This window comes from Balaenoptera physalus (assembly GCF_965194825.1).
Source record: "Balaenoptera physalus genome assembly, chromosome: 2".
In the NCBI taxonomy this organism is placed as follows: domain Eukaryota; kingdom Metazoa; phylum Chordata; class Mammalia; order Artiodactyla; family Balaenopteridae; genus Balaenoptera; species Balaenoptera physalus.
In genome coordinates this window covers 39,112,521-39,127,907 of record NC_138883.1, presented here as the reverse complement: position 1 = coordinate 39,127,907, position 15,387 = coordinate 39,112,521, and the positions used below count along the sequence as shown (strand labels likewise).

The 15,387-nt window shown below is 37.7% G+C and overlaps 1 long non-coding RNA gene across 2 annotated transcripts in view; it reads right to left on the bottom strand.

The window, feature by feature from the left end:
- The window catches only part of LOC309655388, a 391,996-nt gene that overhangs the window by 272,378 nt on the left and 104,231 nt on the right, over positions 1-15,387 (bottom strand). The window contains exon 1 of one of the 2 annotated variants that reach the window (XR_014260801.1): positions 13,921-13,960. The exons of the other annotated variant lie outside the window; for it this stretch is intronic. This is a non-coding gene — a long non-coding RNA (uncharacterized lncRNA). Of the gene's footprint in view, positions 1-13,920; positions 13,961-15,387 lie in introns of those variants that run through there. 2 annotated transcript variants of the gene reach the window in all.

Sequence of the window (15,387 nt, the reverse complement as noted above, 5' to 3'; positions counted from 1 at the left end):
TAATTTTTTTAGGAATATCCATACTATTTTCCATAGTTGTTGAACCACTTTACATTCCCACCAATAGTGCACAAGGGTTTTCTTTCCTCCATATCCTCACCAACATGTTATTTCTTGTCTTTTGATAATAGTCATCTTAACAGGTGTGAGGTGATACTCATGGTGTTTTTTTTTTTAAATTAATTTTTATTGGAGTATAGTTGCTTTACAATGTTGTGTTAGTTTCTACTGTACAGCAAAATGAATCAGCTATACATGTACATATATCCTCTCCTTTTTGGATTTCCTTCCCATTTAGGTCACCACAGGGCATTAAGTAGAGTTCCCTGTGCTATACAGTATGTTCTCATTAGTAATCTATTTTATATATAGTATCAATAGTGTATATATGTCAATCCCAATCCCCCAATTCATCCCACACCCCCTTTCCCCCTTGGTATCCATATATCTGTTCTCTATGTCTGTGTCTCTATTTCTGCTTTGCAAATAAGATCATCTATATCATTTTTCTAGATTCCACATGTATGTGTTAATATACAGTATTTGTTTTTCTCTTTCTGACTTACTTCACTCTGTATGACACTCTCTAGGTCAATCCACATCAATATTACCCAAAGCAATCTACAGATTCAATGCAATCCCTATCAAACTACAAATGGCATTTTTCACAGAACTAAAACAAAAAAGTTTACAATCTGTATGGAAACACAAAAGACCATAAATAGCCAAAGCAATCTTGAGAAAGAAAAATGGAGCTGGAGGACTCAGGCTTCCTGACTTCAGATTATACTACAAACCCACAGCAATCGAGACAGTATGGGACTGGCACAAAAACAGAAATATAGATCAATGGAACAGGCTAGAAAGCCCAGAGGTAAACCCAGGCACTTATGGTCACCTACTCTATGACAAAGGAGGCAAGAATATACAATGGAGAAAAGACAGTGTCTTCAATAAGTGGTGCTGGGAAAACTGGACAGCTACATGTAAAAGAATGAAATTAGAACACTCCTTAACACCGTACACAAATATAAACTCAAAATGGATTAAAAACCTAAATGTAAGGCCAGACACTATAAAACTCTTAGAGGAAAACATAGGCAGAACACTCTTTGACATAAACCACAGCAAGATCTTTTTTGACCCACCTCCTAGAGCAATAAAAACAAAACCAAAAATAAACAAATGGGACCTAATTCAACTTAAAAGCTTCTGCACAACAAAGGAAACCATAAACAAGATGAAAAGACAACCCTCAGAATGGGAGAAAATATTTGCAAATGAAGCACCTGACAAAGGATTAATCTCCAAAATATAGAAACAGCTTATGTAACTCAATAGCAAAAAATGAGCAACCCAATCAAAAAATGGGCAGAAGACCTAAATAGACATTTCTCCAAAGAAGACGTACAGATGGCCAACAAACACATGAAAAGATACTCAGTATCACTAAATGCAAATCAAAACTACAATGAGGTATCATCACACACTGATCAGAATGGCCATCATCAAAAAATCTACAAACAATAAGTGCTGGAGAGGGTATGGAGAAAAGGGAACCCTCATGAACTGTTTGTGGGAATGTAAATTGATACAGCCATTATGGAGAACAGTATGGAGGTTCCTTAAAAAACTAAAAATAGAACTACCATTTGACCCAGCAATCCCACTCCTGGGCATATATTCAGAGGAAACCATATTTCAAAGACATATGTACCCCACTGTTCACTGCAGCACTATTCCAGGACATGGAAGCAATCTAAATATCCATCAACAGAGGAATGGATAAAGAAGATGTGGTACATATATACAGTGGACTATTTCTCAGCCATAAAAAGGAATGAAATTGGGTCATTTGTAGAGACAGGCATATGGCTGTGTTCTGTCCGAGTTTCCCAGCTGCTTGAACTCTGGTTGAATAAGATCTCCCATGACTCAGATTGTTAAACTTCAGCTTCTCCTTATTACTTGCCTTTTTCAATCCTTAGTTTGGGATAACAGTTCCACACCTGCTATTTGTCACTGATCCTGATACCAGAGTTTGGTCTCTGGTGCCATGAACCCCTAGTGTGTAACTGACTTCATTAAAGTGGATAATTAATTTAAGTAAAGAATATATAATACCTGAAAGACAACTACTCCTAATATTGTGCCTAAACTTGATGCCTACTGAGGTCATGCTGGTTTCTTGCCAATATAAACCACGTATTATGTTGTCAATATAAACAAATAGCACAAAGATTTTTAAAGTTTCTCTTCACGTACAAATGGATAATATCAATATAATTTTGTTGTTTATAACATTTTGCTATTCATAATAAATGGCTTAGGTCAACGTCATGATTTACTCTTATGCCACAAAGAAGTGATTCTCAACCATTTTCATATTTTGGCCCATGTAGAAAATAATATTTATAGATTACACTGAGGTAACTGGATGTGGCTACATCATGGCCCCAGGAAATCAACTCCTTAGCACATCTGTAAGCACATCTGTATCCAAAGCATACCAGTTGAGAGCTCTTTTGTGCAGGTAGGATTTTTTACTTTTTTTTTCCACTCAGAATTAGCTCAACTATGTCTAAAATTCAATTAATTATAGATATTTCTACCTATATCATAATAAGAAACTGATACCCCAGCTACATTTCAGGTACATTTCTGAAAAATTCAAGACCAAAAAGAGTAGAAAATATAACACTAATATATTTTAAAATTCCTTTTCACCTCTCTAAAACAACTTATTCAAATGAAACTGATATAAACAGTAATATATTTCAGAATTAGCTTATATTTTTCTGTGCTTTGAAAATGTATTATTTTCTATCTGCTTCATTTTTCTCAGATGTTATCTTGCTTAAGCTTCCCATAATATACATTTCATTCCAGAATACTTTCATTTTCAGTTTTATACTTCCAAAATAAGAGTATGCATTTCATTTTTCATTTCAACAAACACATATTTACCACCTACTGTATGCTATGTTCTATATTCTGGGGAAGTAAGAAGAGAAAGACATAGTCCCTTGTCCAATCTGTTTATGGTCTAGAGGGTGTAAACTGCCAAGGAAACATTGCTTCTAATATGTATGCTACTTACAGTATCAGATATATATATATATATATATATATATATATATATATATATATATATATATATAAAGAGTAGTAAATAAGAAGAAGGGATCAAATTTACTCATGTGGTAGTAGATAAAGCAAGTGGGGTTCTAAATCTACAGATTGGAAGAGACAAAACATTGAAGTAAGCTGCCTAGAATATCTGCAAATTCTATGACTTCAAAAGTAATGTCAAATCTTTATTGTGCAAAGTACATCAAACTTGGTATTAATAATCCCAGATGTATTCTTATATCTACCCTAAACAAAATTATTGTGGTTTTTAATTTTCTTTTCAACCATAGAAGATAATTCTCAAAGCAAAGTGGGCAACATGTACATCTATGGCTATGAGGAAAATGCTAACAATTTCCATTGCCCTGAGTGGGCCAATTTATCCAAAGGCACTGAGGTGCTACGAGAGATGACAGAGCTCTTCTTAACAATTTTATAGAGAGAATGAAGCCAATGCTATGGGGACACTAACATCTTTTTACCATTTCAGAAGCTTAGCATTAAAAGACCATCTATTACATACCTGAACAAAAAAGTATTCAAACCTTCTGGACATTCCCTTTGCATTTAACTTAACTAATGTCCTTTCCTTATTGCAGATGGCATGAGTGAGTATGCTGATAGTAATACTGCCTACCGCAAAGATGCCTAAATTAGTTTGCTGCTTTTGCCTCTGCTGATATTGATGATTCATCTGAATCCCTAGATATAAGGGGAATGTTAACTTTAGTGGCCTGTAAAATTCCAAACCAGATAATTCTGATCTAATTACTGCCTACCAAACATTTTTTAGCATTTTAAACTACTGTATGTAAATGTATCACTTCACTTCTCTTTAAAAATTGTTGAATATGACTATAAAAGATTGGTAAAAGAGATGCCGTATCTAATTCTGATATACATATATACACTCTCTATATATTATATATATAATTTTATTACCTATTGTAAATATTACAATACTTGAAAAGGCTAAATTTTTATTCATTTTCTTAATCATATGTTTATAATTTGTGATTTTTTGAAAAATATAGACAATTACAACATTTTAAAATCAATTAGGTGATTACTATGAAGGTATAGTAAGACAAGAAATTCTGTGTTGGATTTTTATTCATCATCTTTTCCTCTCTTTCTACATGTTCTTTCAGGGTATTATATTCCATGTCCATGATTTCAGCTCAAGCCCAGAATTCTCTCCTGGATTTCAGGCCCCTATATTCTGTTCCTTAACAGATATCTTCACCTGTATATCTTGAAGTTATCTCAGTCCCCAGTTCCAGAAACGGTCTTATTATCTGTCCTGTCCTCTTGTATCTTTTCTCCCCATATTCCCTATACCCATTCAGGCTGCCAAGTCAGAAATCTGTGATCATCACAGGCACATTCCTCTTCCTCTCCATTTCTTCCATATCTAAGAGTCTTTGAAGTCATAAGATTTCAATCTTATGAATTTTTTCTTCACCCATATCCTCTTTTGCATTCTTACTTCTATTACCCTGGTTCTGGTGCTGATCATCTCTCTCTAGACCACTGGAATGACTCAGAATTGAAGTTTTCCACTCTAAGTTTTAGATTGCTTTATTCTCATGGTTACAATGGCTAGGGAATACCCACGTGTTCAACAGATAGTTTGAAATTAAAGGTGTAAGTTGAATTTGAAGTAAAAGATTTTAGAGATTCAGTAATTTGAAATTCTGAGGGTAAAGTAGATCAACTAGCCAATGTTTCATGAGAGACGATGGTCTAGTAAACATTAATATTTAAGAGATTGTCAAAACAAGAGAAGAAAATAATAAAGACAGTGGAAATGTTAGAAAAGCAATCTTTTAATCTCATTAAAGTGTGTGATTACAGGTTGCCCTATTCTGAACAACATAAAGATTTTTTTTTCAGTGAGTACATGTGTGTATCAATCCAAGAAAGGTCATCTATCCTTCAAGTTAGCCACTCGCTGCAAAGCACACCAAAAATTCTTAGGATGGAATGAAGCATTTGACCACTTGTTCCTAGAAGTCTCTTGTAATTGCTTGCTGTGTTTTGTAATTTGTCCCACCTGATAATTTAGTTTCACAATTCGTATCAAATGGACCTTCAACTGGTGAAGTGGAATGGGAGGAAAAACAGTGTGGTGCCAGGTACATGTGTTTACTTGATGAGTATTTGAAAGAGAAAACATCTGTGCTGTGTAGTCTCTAATCTCATGAGAAAACTGTGAAAATGATACTCTAAAGCTGTTATAGAGCAAAACAGAAACACAAATCATTTGAAGTACTTAAGTTAGACATTTTTCTCTTTCAGATCATAAGGAGGGTTGTTAAATGTAACACCCTCCACATTACAGTCTGCAAAGGATTAGAAAAGTGAATATTGTTACGTTACTCAATTGAAACAAACTTCTGAGTTCCCTTAGTATTTAAGAGCTACATGTTATACTGCACTGTATCAGTCATTATCACACTTAATTTGGAAACGTCGTTAAACTGAACAGCAACCCCTAATCAGGACTATTTCTGTAAGAGTGTCACCCTGTCTCTCCTCCCTTAGATGACACATACTCTAATAAGAGAAACCAACAGTGCATGCAACACATTGTTTTGCAAGAAAGCTGATAGTCCAGGAAGCAATAAGCAATGTGTTACTTGACTCTAATGCCTGTTCCACAGTAAGGTATCTGGCTAAAATGAAAAGTTTTTTCAAAACAATCCCTTATAATATTGCTAAGCCTTTATCCCTGGATAGATAAAAGAAGAAACTCTTAATGAGGTTGAAATGATATATGGGTGTGCAGAAAGGTGATTTCCATCCATCTTTTTTTAAAGTCAGTATCAATCGAATGTAAGATCTTTGCAGTATACGTGGACCTAAGCACTTAGGGAAGTCAATTAAATTTTTAACTAAATCTATGTATGGACTTACTGTAAGTTAACAGTCTTCATATTTCACCTGACTTATTCAAGTTGAAACATTTCTAGAGCTATGCTGATTGTACTGTTTGACTTAGAGGGGTACAAACAACTTTGAAGACAGTTTAACCAACTGCATTTTACGAAGCACTCAATTTTCAAATTGTTTTAGTAACAGTAACACTAGTACTATTATTAACTTTCATACTATGTTCAGCTGCAATGGTTTCACAACACCAATAAGTTTTGTTGGTACCTATCTACTTTATTCCTGCTTTAACTCTGAATATGATTTAAATTATAAACACAAAAGACATTTGTTTAGACATTGAAAATTACTCTCAGAAGGTACAAGTAAGTACAAGGACAACTCTTCAAAATAAGTTTGAAAAGAGTTGAATGCTCACCAGTGTCAAATACCAAGATATTTTTCTATGCAAACTAGTACTCAGTTGATGATCTCAACTTCAGGAATGTATTTGCTCACACAGATACTGAGATTCCTGTCCTATTCTCCCTTTTTTGCTTGTGAAAGCTTGTCCTGGCTGATCTCTGTGTTCCATTAGATGCATGGATATTTGCTTTTAGGTCGCAGCTAGAGGATTATCTCATTGCTTCTAGGCCTCCATTGGTCAGCTCCATGATTCTTCTCTAACTCAAGAGAGCTCCACACAATAAGGTACCTCAGAAATCCTCAGAGCCACAATTTCATTATCTACGTCTCTTTATTCAAGTGAGAAAGTGCAAGACTCTTATTGTGAAGTTTGTGTTTTTAATCCGAGAATTTAGGATTATTTAGGAGTATTTTTGTAAACTGACAAACCCACTCTAAAGTCTAAATAAATCCTTGTGTCCAATTAAATTTTTGTCAGCCTGACCAAGGATTTACTCCTTGAAGTACAGAATTAGAAAACTTATGGGGTAGTTCAGGTGGCTTATTTTCCTTAGATAGTTGAAGGATATATTGCTGACCATAAATGAACCATATGCCTGTATTTTAGGTATTCAGATTCCTTTTTAATCCCCTTTAACCTCTAGGAGAGTCAGAGATGTTGCTTAAAATAGTGGCTTTGGAGCAGGGTGTTGGTATAGGGAGGTAAAAGAGATGGTATTCTCAGTTAATAAACCTCTTAGTATCTGCTGGTACTAGGTATAAGTAAGCTACACTAGATGTCTAGATGGCTAGACATTAAGGCAGAGGGATGATTTACAAGTTATCTGAAGTATCTGAAATATGAAAGGATGAGGTCTATTTTGTGTTGGGTTCAGTCTCTAGCCTATCAGTAAACAGTGCAATGGCTAGACTGGCCCTCATGGTTCTTATTATGACTGCAAGATGCCCTCCACTATAACCATTAGGAAACTTTAAAAAAAGAAAAAACGTTTATCACTTACAAGTCCTGGAAATTACACAGCACTCCGGGGACCACACAGCAAGATTGCAGGCAGAGAGTGAGAGAGAGTTCGGGCTTTGGGTTCCAATTTTATTGGTTTTATTGGGGTCAAGGGTTGAGGCCTAGAATTTCACGTGCTCACTCTTTATTGGTAAATTTAAAACATATGAGTGGGAATTTAAAGCACAGGAAGAGTGAAACAAGTGGCCCAAATGGTTGTTATTGAAATCAGCCAAGATTCCTAAAACAAAGGAGCCTTGGGAGTGGGGGAGGGGTGGCCTGGCTCTTCATCTAGTCCTGTGGCTGGCCATGTGTTTATTCAAGATAGCCATCTTTGAACTACATGCCTGGACAATCAAAGCTTAAATCAGGCACTTCCATTACAAAAAAAAAAGAAAGAAAACCCAACTGTCAGGGCTTACACTACAAGGTCAAAGAAAAAGCTAAAATGAGAAGAGTTGAAAATTATAGGGCAAGGCTGAAGAAGAAGCAGTAAATCAGATTTAGACACAGAGGTTCCAGTGCACTAATTCAGAAGCCCAGAAATAGAGGGGTCAGTACCCTGGATAACTCTTTTAGAGGTAAATCTCTCAGAATGTATTCTGAATCTGACTGAGAATATTTTATTTAGTTCTAGGCTTATCAAATGCCTCCACCTCCTTTATGAAACTGATTGTTAAGAAGGCTGGCCTTGTTTTGACAGCATTAATTTTCATAGAGGTGGGATATACGTTCTATTTCAACAAGAAATTTTTGGTCAGTGGTACCCTCCATATTTTATGAAATCAAGAAAATAAATCAAGATAGCTGTGTTATGGGGAGGTAGTCTATCCTGGTTATTAGCATTTCATGTTGTGGGACATCTTCTTGTCCAGAACTAGGCACCCAGCTAAGTCCAGAACGCTGACAATTCTTCTGTTAAGCATGTATTAAGTGGGCATGTGATTGAAGGTTCACGTTTATTACTCAGAACTTTTCTGTCAATACTTAGCATACCTTGCACTTCAGCGAAGTGAATTTTGCCTCAATACTTGAATTATTTCCAACACAGGAACTTCAATGGACAGCCAGGGTGATGCTCAAAGAAAATGCCTTTAGGACAGAAAACAGGTGACTCACTGCAAGGAATGTAAATTATAGATGTGCATGGAGCATTGTGTGTTTAAATCTTTTCAGTGGCAAATGATTGAGATGTGGAGGAGAGATGCACAGTGAGTGTCATTATGGGTTTGTCTGACATGTTAAATTTTTGGAAAATAATTGAAACAGACACCAAAGCACTCCTACAGCCTTAGTCTTGGTGTACAGGTGGATCATGTCAATTCTACTGAATTCAGAGTAAGAAAGCTTTTAAAAGACCAGCCTGCAAGGTAAGCAGATTTTGCTTTCAGACAAATACTTACAGGTTCTTGCAACTCTGCCCTACTTGATAAGCTCCGCCTGGAAGGCATTGCTCCTTTTGAGTAAGGTTTTATGTGGACCATGTTTGAGAGTATGAGAGTCAAAAAGTACAATGAGTAATTGTAGAGAAACAAAAGCATATTCAAATCAAATGGGAAGATTAATAGTAAAATGGAATGAGAAAAGGAAACATTTGAATCTGCCCTGTTGGGCTGCACTCCACGGGCCTGCAAGCCCTGTATTTGCCCAGCCTCAAGACCGAAGAAAGAGCCCAGAGACAGTGAAAGAGACATCAGTGGTTTAATAGATGGGGAATCTTATGCGTCTGAAGCAAGATCCTGGAGCGACAACGCACCATGTGCAGCACACGACGGGCAGGACACAGCAGCTGTCTTCGCTGTGGGCAGAGGGAGGTTATAGAGGGAATGGATATCAGGTTGGCTTATCAGTTACCAGAGAAATCAAGCAGAGGAGCAGGTCCCGCTCTGTCTCTTTGATAAACTGTTATAGTAGAGATAGTTCTGGTCTAATGATTAGAACAATCAGTAGCTGGGGCTAGGGACAAGTACATAGCATTTACATTAAGCCCTATGATTAAGAGGGAAGGTCAGTCATGTGAGTAGAGTGTAGGTGAAGCAGGGACTGCTCTGGTTGAGCAGGGAACATACAGAGAGCAAGAGAACTGCCATCATGGGTGGTCTGATCACACATGCCTCTTTTCCATTTTCCCTTAAGGACCTGACATTTCATTCTCTCCTTAAAGCCTAATAGCCTTATACTTATAACACAGGGACATACTGTTCCTTTAGTTTCCAGCTAATCATTTCAGAATGAATGCCTCTCTGTGGGTCTGAAGTTATTCTCTCTCGGAATCAGCTACAGACGTGCAAATGTATAGACAAAAGTGAAGAATGCAGGTTTCTTCTCTCTAATATATAAAATATGGGTGAGTTGGGATTTTAAACTCATGGCCTGGGAGACTCAGTAATCTAGCTGTAGTTTACTTGGCAAAGTTATAATTCTTAAAGGATGTAAAAGCTCTTAGGTTAGAGAAGTACCATAAACTGTTCTTGTCTCTTGTTATCTGAGTTTCCAAGATGATGGGAGTAGGAAGGAAGGAAGGAAGAATTAGGAAGAGACAGGAAGAGGAAAATTTATATTGTGCCTAAACATCTTTGTAAATGTTTTTTCAGGCCATTACCCTACTCTGACAGTGCCAGGAATTTCCCAGGCAAGACTGGTATCTCTCTTAAATTACGCTCTGGCCTTAAAAATTTTTAGAAGCTAAAACTGCTTGCAAGATAAGTTCTGATACCTGTAACAAAATTGTTAAATAGCAAAACAATCTGGAGGTACAAATCTGACAGTTTTCCATCCCAACTGCTACTACTGTTTGGTCAGGGGAGGGTGATATAAGAAATAATTAAGAAATAGATGGGAATGATTATAAAGCAAATAACTTAAAAACATGCTTATAAGGGGGTAACTCTCCTCTTGAGAACTCTGAAACCAGTGTTTTTCCTGTCCTGTCGAGAACCAGGGAGGAGTATGAATTCCTCCCAATGCATAACATGAAAAAAGAAAAAAGACATTTTGCAGCAAGTAAAAGAGAGCCTTGTAACCTGAAGTTGTACTTGTTCAAATCTTCCCATTCTCAAACAGAAACAGAAATAGTTAGACCTTTTAAAAGAATTTGTCCTTAAAAAGTCAAAACTGTAAGCACTTGTAACAGAAACTAACCAATCTTAGAATTGACATATATTTTCTAATGCAAGGAAGTTATGAATCTTATTTGGGCTTCCGTGGATACAGTGGAAGATAAATGGATACCAGAACAAGGATAATGAGGAAAAAAGTAATTTCCCTTACGGAGTCAATGCAGAGACTCATCGATGCAACAGTGAAGAGAGATTTGTGGTTATCTCTGAATTCCCAGACTGCATGTTTATTGTAATGTATTAGTGTGTGAGTATACACGCATATGCATATCCAGAAATTTGCTGGCATTTTCTATTTCTGTGCTCATGGTTGATTCTATCATGAATTTAGTTTTTCTTAATTAACATGTTCTCTTTATAAAGTCCTAACTTAAAACACAGTCTTTTAGGTAGAGTCTTAACTATACAGACCCAAATAAAATTATTATTGAAAATCCTATTTCTCAGAATTGAGAGACAAAATAAGCATGTCCACTTGCAAAATGATAAAACTCAGACACATTCACAGGGACAGTGCAATGATTAGTGAGCTAATATTCAGGCACTAAGAATTATCATTTGCAAACTCATGATCCTATGGGAACCTTGAAGTGTAATAAAAGCCACAATCCCTTTAAGAACACCGTCATTTACCAGGTAAGAACTAAAACAAGCTATGTGTGCTATAAAATGGGGGATGGGGAGCGGTATGTATACTGGATATTAGCCTTCATGTGCCAACCTCTCTTTCATATTTCTGTATTACTTGAGTAAAGTCCTGAGTATGGGATGGGAGAGTATGAAAAAAATGTTAAAATTTGCACTGTAAAAATCATACATTTGTATAGAAAAATCTTTATTTTGAAAGTAACTCAAACCATGGCAATGAGAAGAAATGTGTATTGTTAAACTTTTTGGAACATTCTTCTTTTTTTTAAGCATATAAATAAGGGTGCCCGCTGAGGCGCCAATCCTGCTTGGGTCTCTCTCTTAATCTTGCCTGAATATTTTTTCCTGCCTGATAACCAGTCTTTCTGAAAACAAACTCCTGTGTTTTCTTCCAGTGGACCAGCTCTGATATCAAGGCAATGTTTAGAGTGAAGTGCAGGTTCAAGGCTTATTTTGAGTGGTTGTTAATGACACGTAAGCTAGGTACAATGGAGACTCACCCAGGATTCACTTTGTATTTGGGGAGACTTGGATGGATTAGAAAAATGATAACTATGAATAGATCCAAAAGAGATGCTAAAATCTCTACATACTGTAACATGTTTGTGGAAAGACTGAGACTGTGACCTTGAGCAGTGGTTTTGCCCAGAATAGGTGCTAAGTCCAGATAGTACTGAAAATGGAGTCTTGTTGCTTCTTTTGCTCAGGTCTAAAAGCCTGAGCCAGCATCATTCATGCTGTACACTTACTTCTCAGATACCTAAGCAAGAATGACAAGTCTAATTTTCTTTTCCTTACTCTAGCAAAATACCCACTGTCATCTTGTAAGGACAATATGATCAAGCCTCTTGGCTGAAAATGCATTTCCTCAGCCATAATGTCCTTAAGGCTTCTAAATAAAATGGAAATTCAAACTTTACTTTTAGAAAAAAATCACTATGTTGCACTTCTAAAAATAAGTTTTGTTCACAAAGAGCTTTCTGTAATGCTAGAGGGAGGCATTCTAGCTGACATTTATAGAGTGTGGCAATAGAGTCTCCTAATAGATGTACAGTCAACAGTCTGCCATTAACTCTAGTCATGGGTAAAATAAAGGTAAGGGAGAGATGATATACAGCCCAGTGATGAAAAACAGAGAGCAGCAGTGATGAAGGTTTATGAGTCTGCTGGGCCAGACTCAGATACCTTCAGGGGCCACATAAGCAATGCAAGTTTGGAGAACAGTGTGTGTAATATAACATGGAATGTTAGGGACTTTGACACATCAAGCACACACATTTGGGGACTAGCACAGGCTCATGAGCTACCAGCTTGTGATTCTATATTTACAGTCTGGAGCAGAGAAAAGTGGTCTCATTATTGGGATTGTTTCCTTACCAGAGAAAGAACTGGGAACTAGAGAGAGGCAAACATTCATGTTACAAATCTCAACATTTCTCCTTTGGTTTTTTTACCTGATGCAAATCAATAAGTCTTGCTGAGGCAAAGTCAAGAGTGTTTTGTAAATGTTTTCCCTGTTTTCATCAAAGCAAAGGATCATGATGAGGATGAACAAAAGAAGCCTGAGAACAGCTGGTCCTACAATCTATTAAAGAGAAAAAGAATGAAATGATGTCATTTGCAGCAACATGGATGGACCTAGAGATTGTCATACCAAGTGAAGGAAGTCAGACAGAGAAAGACGGATATCATATGATACGCTTATATGTGGAATCTAAAAAAAATGATACAAATCTACTTACTTATAAAACAGAAACAGATTCACAGACTTACAGAGAGAACTTAAGGTTACTGGGGGAAGGGTGGGGGCCAGGGATACTTAGGGAGTTTGGGATTGACATGTACATACTGATATATTTAAAATGGATAACCAGGGATAGCTTCAAGATGGTAGAGGAGAAAGACGTGGAGATCACCTTCCTCCCCCAAAATACATCAAAAATACATCTACATGTGGAACAACTCCTACAGAACATCTACTGAACGCTGGCAGAAGACTTCAGACCTCCCGAAAGGCAAGAAACTCCCCACGTACCTGGGTAGGGCAAAAGAAAAAAGGAAAAACAGAGAAAGAAGAATAGGGATGGTACCTGCACCAGTGGGAGGGAGCTGTGAAGGAGGAAAGGTTTCCACACACTAGGAAGCCCCTTCACTGGTGGAAACGGGGGGTGGAGGGGGGGGAGCTTCGGAGCCACGGAGGAGAGCACAGCAACAAGGGTGCAGAAGGCAGAGCTGAGAGATTCCCGCACAGAGGATCAGGGCCGAGCAGCACTCACCAGCCCAAGAGGCTTGTCTGCTCACCTGCCGGGGCAGGTGGGGGCTGGGAGCTGAGGTTCCAGCTTCGGAGGTCAGATCCCAGGGAGAGGACTGGGGTTGGCTGCGTGAACACAGCCTGAAGGGGGCTAGTGCGCCACAGCCAGCCAGGAGGGAGTCTGGGAAAAAGCCTGGAACTGCCTAAGAGGCAAGAGACCATTGCTTCGTGGTGCAGGAGGAAGAGGATTCAGAGCACCACCTAAATGATCTCCAGAGATGGGCGCGAGCCACGGCTATCAGTGTGGACACCAGAGGTGGGCATGAAATAAGGCTGCTGCTGCCGCCACCAGGAAGCCTGTGTGCGAGCACAGGTCACTCTCCACACCTCCCCCCACCCCACCCTGGGAGCCTGTGCAGCCGCCACTGCCAGGCTCCCGTGATCCAGGGACAACTTCCCCAGGAGAACACACGGCGCCTCAGGCTGTTGCAATATCATGCCGGCCTCTGCCGCTGCAGGCTCACCCTGCATTCCGTATCTCTCCCTCCCCCCGGCCTGAGTGAGCCAGAGCCCCCGAATCAGCTGCTCCTTTAACCCCGTCCTGTCTGGGTGAAGAACAGACGCCCTCAGGTGACCTACACACAGAGGCAGGGCCAAATCCAAAGCTGAACCCCAGGAGCTGTGCGAACAAAGAAGAGAAATGGAAATCTCTCCCAGCAGCCTCAGGAGCAATGGATTAAACGTCCACAATCAACTTGATGTACCCTGCATCTCTGGAATACGTGAATAGACAACAAATTATCCCAAAATTAAGATGGTAGACTTTGGGAGCAACAGTAGACTTGGGGTTTGCTTTCTGCATCTAAGTTGTTTCTGTTTTTATGTTTATCTTAGTTTAGTATTTAGAGCTTACTATCATTGGTAGATTTGTTTATTGATTTGGTTGCTCTCTTCCTCTTTTTTTTAAATATATATATATATTTTTTGTAAATGGATGACCACAACAAAAGCAACAATGATTACAATTACCAAACACGAAACACACTCATACTATGTCATAATATTGACATTCAGTCCAGTAATCCTCCACTGTAACAGCTCCTTTATTTGCAGTGAAAATTAATTTGTATATATGTTGCCTCTGAGTCCTTGTGGGATTTTTTTCTCATTATTCAAACAGAAAGTCACAAAAATTATAATCATCCTCATCAGTTTACTCAGTCCCATGTAATTAACTTTTTTTTCATCTTGATCATTTGTTAGCACTTTTATGAATTCATCAGTTTTCCATTAGAGTTCTGAAAATGCTTATTCATTCGGTTCAGCAGTATAGTCAGTTACCAAAAACCTGTACTTGTCAGAGTCTTTTCCATGAATTCCTTGAAGATGAAACCCTTTTATAGGAACTTTTTTGCAAAAACATCAGAGTACACCCAGAACTGTCTGTAAATGACAAAAGACTTAAAAATGACCACGGTTAAAGATTTGATGAAAGTTCATAATAATGCAATCGACAAGGAAATTTAGTTATTTCTGAGATATACATTTTAAAGTAATAACTAGAATTAGGATTTATAACATTATACCAGAACATATAAGATTTTTAGAAATTTCACGTAATGTCTGAAACATTTATATTAACATATTTCCATACAAATAACCCAACGAAAGTTTAGTATTAGTTTTTTTGTTTGTTTGTTTGTTTGGTTTTTTATACTGCAGGTTCTTATTAGTCATCAATTTTATACACATCAGTGTATACATGTCAATACCAATCGCCCAATTCAGCACACCACCATCCCCACTCCACCGCAGTTTTCCCCCCTTGGTGTCCATATGTATGTTCTCTACATCTGTGTCTAAACTTCTGCCCTGCAAACCGGTTCATCTGTACCATTCTTCTAGGTTCCACATACATGTGTTAATATATGATATTT